Here is a 9,650-nt window from a genome sequence, read left to right as displayed (position 1 = left end):
ACAGCACATCACAAAGCTTATTCATCACATTTAAGTAGGCTTCATCCCGGAGATGCAAGGCTAGTTCAGCATACACAAGTCTATAAATCTAATCCACCACATAAACAGAACCAAAGACAAAAAACACGATTATCTCAATAGATGCAGAGAAAGCCTTTGACAAAATTCAACAGCCCATTATGCCAAAAACTCTCAAGAAACTAGGTATCAATGGAACCTATCTCAAAATAATAAAAGCTATTTAAGACAAACGTACAGCCAGTATCACACTGAATGGGCAAAAACTGGAAGCATTCCCTTTGAAATCTGGCACTAGACTAGGATGCCCTCTCTCACCACTCCTATTCAACATAGTATTGGAAGTTCTAGCCAGAGCAATCAGGCAAGAAAAAGAAATAAAGGGTATGCAACAGGGAAAGGAAGAAGTCAAATTGTCTCTATTTGCAGATGACATGATTGTATATTTAGAAGACCCCATCATCTCAGCCCCAAATCTCCTTAAACTGATAAGCAACTTCGGCAAAGTCTCAGAATACAAAATCAACATGCAGTAATCACAAGCATTCCTATACACCAACAACAGATAAACAGAGAGCCAAATCAAGAATGAACTGCCATTCAAAATTGCTACAAAGAGAATAAAATACCTAGGAATACAACTAACAAAGGAGGTAAAGGAACTCTTCAAGGAGAACTTACAAACCACTGCTCAAGGAAATAAGAGAAGACACAGATGGCAAAATATCCCATGCTCATGGTTAGGAAGAATCAATATAGTGAAAATGGCCATACTGCCCAAAGTCATTTATAGATTGAACACTATCTCTGTCAAGCTACCTATGACCCTCTTCACAGAACTGGAAAAAACCACCTTAAACTTCATATGGAACCAAATGAGAGCCCACATAGCCAAGACAATCCTAAGCAAAAAGAACAAAGTTGGAGCATCACACTACCTGACTTCAAACTATACTACAAGGCTACAGTAATCAAAACAGCATGGTGCTGGTACCAAAACAGAGATATAGACCAGTCTAACAGAACAGAGGCCTTGGAGGCAATGCAACACATCTACAGCAATCTGATCTTTGACAAACCTGACAAAAACAAGCAATGGGAAAAGGATTCCCTGTTTAATAAGTGGTGTTGGGAAAACTGGATAGCCATGTGCAGAAAGCAGAGACTGGACCCCTTCCTGACACCTTACACTAAAATTAACTCCAGAGGGATTAAAGACTGAAGCATAAGACCTAACACCACAAAAATCCTAGAAGAAAGTCTAGGCAAAACCATTCAGGACATAGGCATAGGCAAGGACTTCATGACTAAAACACAAAAGCATTAGCAACAAAAGCCAAAATAGACAATTGGGACCTAATTAAACTCCAGAGCTTCTGTACAGCAAAAGAAACAATCATTAGAGTGAACCAGCAACTAACAGAATGGGAAAAAAATATTTGCAATCTACAAATCTGACAAAGGGCTAATATCCAGAATCTACAAAGAATTAAAACAGATTTACAAGGAAAAAAAACCCATTCAAAAGTGGGTGAAGGACATGAAGAAGACACTTTTCAAAAGAAGACATATGAGGCCAACAAACATATGAAAAAATGATCATCACTGGTCGTTAGGAAAATGCAAATCAAAACCACATTGAGCTACCACCTCAAGCAGTTAGAATGGGGATCATTAAAAAATCTGGAGACAACAGATGCTGGAGAGGATGTGGAGAAGTAAGAACAGTTTTACACTGTTGGTGGGAGTGTAAATTAGTTCAACTATTGTGGAAGACAGTGTGGTGATTCCTCAAGAACCTAGAAATAGAAATTCTATTTGACCCAGCAATCCCATTACTGTATCCAAAGGATTATACATTGTTCTATTATAAAGACACATGTACAAGTATATTCATTGCAGTGCTGTTTACAATAGCAAAGACTTGGAACCAACCCAAACGCTCATCAATGACAGACTGGACAAGGAAAATGTGGCACATATACATCACAGAATACTATGCAACCATAATAAATGATGAGTTTTTGTCCTTTGTATGGACCTTGATGTATCTGGAAACCATCATTCTCAGCAAACTGACACAAGAACAGAAAACCAAATACTGCATGTTCTCAGTCATAGGCGGGCATTGAACAATGAGAACTCATGGACACAGGGAGGGGAGCATCACACACTGGGGTCTGTTTGGTGGGGATTAGGGGAGGGACAGCAGGGGTAGGGAGGTTGAGGAGGGATAACATGGAGAGAAATGCCAGATATAGGTGACAGAAGGATGGAGGCAGCAAACCACATTGCCACATATGGACCTTTGCAACAATCCTGCATGTTCTGCACATGTATCCCAGAACCTAAAGTGCAACAAAAAAAAATTACACCTGCACCTAGCACTTTGGGAGGCTGAGGCAGGCAGACTGCTTGAGTCCATAAGTTCAAGACCAGCCTGGGTAACATGGAGAAACTCATCAACAACAACAAAAAAACCCTACAAAAATTAACCAGACATGGTAGCACACATCTGGAGTCCCAGCTACTTGGGAAGCTGAGGTGGGAGGATTGCTTGGGCCCAGAAGGTTAAGGCTGCAGTGAGCACTGATCATGCCACTGTACTTCAACTGCATGACAGACTAAGACCCTGTCTCTAAATAAATAAATAAATAAATAAATAAATAAATAAATAAATAAATAAACTGCACTTGGAACAAGAAACCAAAAAATGTTTAAATACTGCCCAAAACATGCTACTTGTTTCTGAATCAAGGAATTCAGTTCCCAGTTTGGTTTAATTTTTGTGGACTTTTTAAAACATGGTGAGGGAGTTTAACACAGGATAGAGGCAAAAAGCAGTCCTATTTATGGTTTTAAGCTACATGGAGTTATCCAAAATGCATAGCTGACCAGGTTTCTGTAGGTAAAACTAGGGGATAAGAGTATTCACTGCCGACCACTTCCTCTTCTCCAGGGAATTAAGATGGCCTGAAGAGTTTAATTACTAAAGAAACAATAAATAGATCCTAACATAGTTGTATAGAAATCCCCTAAATAGATGGGGGTGCCCTTTTGGGGAAAAAGTGATGTTATGATGTAGAAATATTAATTTCACTGTTGGTAAAAGTTGGCATGTAACAGCAGTGTATGGAGGGCTTGGCAGGACTCCAGGAGCGGTCGTGCATCTCTCCACTCCCGTTCTCAAATGCTTCCAATTCCCATTTCCCTGGCTATTGGGTTTTTTGACCATCTTCTTCTATCAACGACCTTGGTGCAGCAGCCATGGTAGCAGCAGCCTGCTCCGTTGTAAATGATAGGTATATGGTAACTGTGGCTGTGACTGGGGGCCAACTAAAGCTGTGAATTTAGTCAGTCCTCTATCTGCAGCTAGGTTAGACAAGGCTCTTTTAAACAACATGATATTGTCTGGTCTCTTTTTAAAGACCTTGCCTCAATCCTCCAAGCAGGAGCTTTATCAGATATTCTAGTTTCTCTTAGGCTCCGGGTGTTTGGAGCGATGAACCACAAATACCACATTCAGTAATATAGCTCTATTGTTATATAAAATGATTTGAAGGACTTCACTATTGTAGGACAACCTTCAGACTAAAGGCAATTTCAAAATGTCATCTTAGCCTGCCAAAAGCAAAATTCAATAAAAATTAGCAGGCTAGCTTTAAACAAAGTAATACTCCCTACCTCACCCCATATTTCCTGACCTCAAAAAGGAATTGTTTGCATATGTTGTAATAACTGTTCCCATATAATTGTGAAATTTGATGACAGGTAGGAAATAGAAAGAACCGTACAAGCCTGTTAAACCAAACTGAATTTGGCCTCAATATGCCTTGGTACTCAAGTCCTAACATTAAAAAAAAAAAATGCCACCTAACTTAGTATATAAACTAACTGGAAGACTAACTTAAGAGTAATGTACAGATATACTCTGGTAACAAATAGCCAAGTCTCAGTCAATTACAGTAGCTGAGCTTCAAGCAATTGCAGGCAGCCAACTGAGTCAAATAAAGCAAAAATACTGAGGTACAACCAATTAAGCTGTCTATTTTATTTCCATTGTCTGTCCATAAATGCTGCCTTCCCATGTTGCAGGCCAGAGTTCACAGGACTTCTTCTGGTTCTGAGAACTGCCTGATTCATGAAGCATTCTTTGCTCAATTAAAGTCTGTTAAATTTAACTTGCCTAAGGTTTTTCCTTTAAAAAAGAAAAAGCCAAATACTTAAAAAAAAAAGATGTTCACAAAATCATTTCTCTAATACATCACAAAAAAAGGAAAAAATAGCAAAAAAAGTAAGTTGAAATCAATAAAGAAAATATTGCATTTCAACACCATAAACTTCATAAACTGATAGCACAGAAAAGAAATGGAATTCCAAAACATGACTGACATAACATGGCAAGGCTTTCCACTTCATTTTTCCTCGCCTCTCAAAAGCTAGATTGTGAGTCATAAAGATCATGGAAATGCTCATTCAGATCCACAGATTTGGAGAGTATCTAACTGAGCTGGCACCTTTTCCCACTTTTAACGAGGGCACAATGGAAATGGCTGCTGTAGGGAAATAAGTGAAATGAAAGAAGTTTTCAAAAAGCGGTTAGCTTTTGGATGAAATGATAGGGCTCCAGAGACACACGTTGAATTGGAGAACAGATCCAAAGCCCATGGTATTTGCCCTCCCCACCCTCACCCCATGTTCTCAGCATGTGAATGGGATATACTTCTTATCTAGATGGAGGAAACCTGGTTCAGGGCACTTGATAAGGTAACAGAAGTGAAGGGGTTTTAACTAAAATACACACTCCCTTAACTGAGTCCCCCCTCCCCTGCCATGTCCCCAAATTATAAAATGAGGTTAAGCACAAAATGTCAAATTTTCCATCTGTGGTTTTTAGCACAAATAACATTGATCTCAGATAAAATGGAAAGTGATACGGAAATTATCTACACTATATGAGAACAATCAAAAGCTATAGATGGAGCTGTCCAAGTAAAGTATGAGAGAAGTAAAAAATAGCAAGGAAAATATGCAAGAACATTACAGCAAAAAGGTGGAGAAAAGGAAAGAACAGAAAAGACAAAGTAATCAGTCCAAGCAAAAATGTTATCCAAAGAACAGAAAAAAAAATTATCCCCACAAATAATTAAATGACAGAACCAAATAATATGCGCTCCATGTGACAAAAGCTCTTTTTAAAAGACTGTATTTTTATTTTTGCTCAAATGTAGATAAACTCTAAAAGAGCACAGAACTCATTAATAACACTGGTTATGTATGGGGGAGGTGAACTGGATGGATGTAAGATGACAGTGAGCATTTTCACATAGAGATTTTCTTTGATTTTTGAACTATGTTAACAATAGTACCTGTTTTTATTTTTTAAAAAAACTAAGTAAAAATGAATTCTGGTTAACAAAAAAGCACAAAAGCTCAAAAGCAAGATGATAAAAGGAGATGAAAAGGGAGACTGCAGGCAGATATAAGAAACTAATTGAGGATCAAAGCCATGCCAGTAGAGAACCAATAAATAAAATGGAGAGAAGAAGGCATAAAATTGATAGGGCCAAGATTCATGTAAGTGGTAATGAAAAATAAATGTGGCTTGTGAAGATCAAATGATTGGAAATTAAAAACTCAAAGCTGTCAGAGAAAGCGAACAGTAATGAAGGAAAGACGAAAGCAATCCAAAAGATATTTGATGCCCCTAAAGCAGAAAACTCGTAAAAGAAACCAGAAAAGCATCCAAAAATGTAATAGTCCATTCTCCTGAAGAAAAACATAATTATGCAAAACAAAAAAGCACACAGGCCAGGAAAAATCATTGCACAGTACTCATTATATTCTGAAGTTATTCAACTGCAAGGATAAGGAAAGAATTTTTCAGGTACATGAAGGGGGTGGATGGAAGCAAACTGGTAGAAAGGATGGTAGGATAGGTGGCAAGGATCAGGCTATGATCAGTCTTCTCACAATAACATTCAAAACAAGACAGTGGAAATCTCTCCACGACATTCTAAAGGAAAATATATCCAATGGTATCATACCCAGTCATGATGACCCCAGTCATGATGACCCCAGTCATGATGACGTTCAAATAAAAAGGCAATAGGCAAACATTCTAAACCATGAAAAATTCAGGGAATACAATATACATGACCTGTCTTAGAAAACAAGATGTGAGTATTCAATCTATCCAGTTGAGATGTAAACAAAAGGAAGAACACATAATAAAAGAATTGGTAGTAAAAGTTCTCTCATTTATATATAGATAAAGTTTTGATAACTGTGTGAATTATCGAAACAGAATGAAACAAATACAGTATAAACCATAACAATTTAAAAAAATAATATAATAAGATAAAAAGGAGGAGAGGAAGTAGAAGAATAAAAATGCTAATGTCAGCTGGGCACTGTGACTCACGCCTGCAATCCCAGCACTTTGGGAGGCTGAGGCAAGTAGATCACCTGAGGTCAGGAGTTCGAGACTGACCTGGCCAACATAGTGAAACCCTGCCACTAGTAAAAACACAAAGATTAGCTAGATATGGTGCCAGATGTCTGTAATCGCAGCTACTCAGGATGCTGAGGCAGGAGAACCACTTAAACTCAGGAGGTGGAGGTTGCAATGAGCCAAGATCATGTCAATGTACTCCAGCATGAGCAACAGAGTGGGACTCCATCTCAAAAAATAAAAATAAAAAATGGCTGGGTGTGGTGGCTCATGCCTGTAATCCCAGCACTTTGGGAGGCCAAAGCCAGTGGATCACCTGAGGTCAGAAGTTCAAGACCTGCCTGACCAACATGGAGAAACCCTGTCTCTACTAAAAATATAAAATCAGCTGGGCATGGTGCTGCATGCCTATAATCCCAGCTACTACTTGGAAGGCTGAGGCAGGAGAATCACTTGAACCCAGGAGGCAGAGGTTACAGTGAGCTGAGACCACGCCATTGTACTCGAGCCTGAGGAAGAAAAGTAAAACTCCATCTCAAAAAAGTAAAAAATAAAAAAATAAAAATTAATGCTAATGTCTTCATATTTCACATAAGGAATTTCAATTAATACCATAGAAAACTAAAGCATGTATGTATAAAACTAAGATATATCTATACACAATAAAATCCTCAATTTTTCATATTCTCTTGTGTTAAAAGGTATCATGAGATAATTTAGAAAATAATAATTCCTGTGGTAAAAAAAAATGTAGGTTAAATTGAAACAATTCTTTTAGGTTTACTTCAATGTATTTTAATTTTCTTAGATTCAAGTGAAATTTACATTGTATCTAATAAAATAATTTGTGTAGTATAATCCTATTTTTAAAGTAGATTATCCTTCTATATAGGTGCACAAAATAATATTTGGGATCATGGTTACTAATGTCAATATCAATTGCTTTTAGGTACAGTAGTGGGATTTGGGGCCATTTCTTTTCCTTTCCTAATTGTTTAAATTCTTTATAATGAGCAAATATTAACTTTACCAAAAAAGTGACATTTTAAAAATACAAACCAAGATTCACATAGATCAAATTGGTTTTCAATCCAATTCTATGAGTATTTTTACGAGCACTTACTACGTAGCAAGTCCATGCTAGGCCTTTGGAATAGATTGGCAAGGACAGCTCCTGCCCTCACACTGCTCTTTGTCTAGGGAAGTTTTTTTGTTTTGTTTTTTTGTTTTATTTTTTTACTTCATTCAGATCCACTTATCTGCAATCATTTGGACCTTAGTCTCCACAGATGACAATGTTTAATGGCAACTTTATAGAAGTCCTTCTTTGGGATAAATTTATGAGGAGGCCACGCAGACAGATACCTTTAAGGATAGCATCATTTTTGATTCAATGTCAACAATCATTTTAATCTGCTATATTTTGCCTTCATTGACTTGGGTACTTGAAAGAGGGTGGAGTAGGAAACTGGTTATGAATTCATATTCCAGATCCAACAATTAATGACAGTGAGACCTTGATGAGTCATTTGATCTGAGCCTCCAATGTCTTTTCCTGTGGTAATTTGAGACATAAATGTATTGTTATGAGAACACAATGAAGTTTTCAAATATATAAAGCATTTAGAACAGCATCTCAAACACAGTAAGAACTAAATGTTAGCTCCCATTGTTTTTAATTTACACTACTTACATCAAAATCATGATTTATTATTTGTCACCGTAGGTTCTACTGTCATCAAGATGGTCTAAAGTTAATTTTAAAACATTTCTAGACTGTGTGAGCAGATAATTCAAACATTTAAAAGTAGGTAAAGTTCTTTTTGGGTTAAGTAGCTACCTAAAGTAAATTAGCTTTTTTAATCATTTTGATAAATGAAACTCCAATATAGTCATATTACAAATGATGAAAGGCATGTAATAAAAGGTTTGTAGTCACCAAATTACAAGCTATTATTACAAAAGTATAGATTATGTGTCTGATTAGCCTTGAAGCAAGGAGCGTGAAGTATCTTAATTGCTTATTACTTTTCCTCCACCTTCTATTGATAAACTTGAAGATAAAGGAGGGTAAATTTGATTTATTCAGGCAAAGAAAACAGATGTTATATGTTATAAATTATACTAAAAGCCAGAAAGATAAGAGAATGCATATGCATGGTTGTCTAAGTATTTCCAATTTATTTTTATTTTGGAATAAAAGATTCTGTGTCAGTTTAATAAACACTTAACTTTACCCCTTATTCTTTTTTTTTAATTTTTTATTGCATTTTAGGCAAATATTTATGCTTTACAAATGAAAAAGCACAGGATCATAACAATTAAGTAACCAGAGGTTGCACAATTCCCTATGACATTACAATTTCATCCCTCAGGCCCTTGTTCTCTGGCTAACAGCTTTGAAGGCCTACATGGCACTGAAATCCTCAAATATAAATAAGTTTATTAGCACTTTTGTCTGGGCCATCAACATGCCATCCAGACTGGGGAACACCTGGAAACTTCAGGGCCACATGAGCCACAGCCACAGCCGCATTGGCAAGCACTGGAAGCACCCTGGAGGCCGCGGTAGTGCGGGTGGTATGCATCACCACAGAATCAACTTAGACAAATACCACCCAGGTTATGTTGGGAAAGTCAGTATGAGTTATTATCACCTAAAGAGAAACCAGAGCTTTTGCCCAACAGTCAGCCTTGACAAATTGTGGACTTAGGTCAGTGAGCAGACACTGGTGAATGCTGCTAAAAACAAGACTGGGGCTGCTCGCATCATTGATATGGTGCAATGGGCTACTACAAAGATCTGGGCAAGGGAAAGCTCCCAAAGCAGCCTGTCATTGTGAAGTCCAAATTCTTCAGCAGAAGAGTTGAGGAGAAAATTAAGGGTGTTGAGGGGGCCTGTGTCCTGGTGGCTTGAAGCCACATGGAGGGAGTTTTATTAAATGCTGAGTACCTTTTTACAAAAAAAAGAAGAAATAAGTTTATTATAACAACATTCTGTAAAGGGGGTTGTCTTTACTGCCTATTTTTATCCATTTGAGGCCCAGGAATCTCACCTTTCATAGCCTATTAGTTTCTCTCACTCTAAATGTCAATTTCTAAACATTTCTACAGGACTTATTAAAGCAGTACTTGGTTGAAAACAACAACAAAGACTGGATCCACACAGTGGAATGAA

At 37.3% G+C, this 9,650-nt stretch overlaps 1 pseudogene; it reads left to right on the top strand.

Moving 5' to 3' along the window:
* Positions 1–8,943: 8,943 nt before the first annotated feature.
* LOC100390363 (large ribosomal subunit protein uL15 pseudogene) lies at positions 8,944–9,389 on the top strand (annotated as a pseudogene).
* The last annotated feature ends 261 nt before the right edge of the window (positions 9,390–9,650 follow it).

The sequence above is a fragment of the Callithrix jacchus genome, chromosome X (assembly GCF_049354715.1).
Source record: "Callithrix jacchus isolate 240 chromosome X, calJac240_pri, whole genome shotgun sequence".
Classification (NCBI taxonomy): domain Eukaryota; kingdom Metazoa; phylum Chordata; class Mammalia; order Primates; family Cebidae; genus Callithrix; species Callithrix jacchus.
The sequence above is the reverse complement of the archived record's forward strand: the minus strand, read 5'-3'. Positions and strand labels throughout refer to the sequence as shown.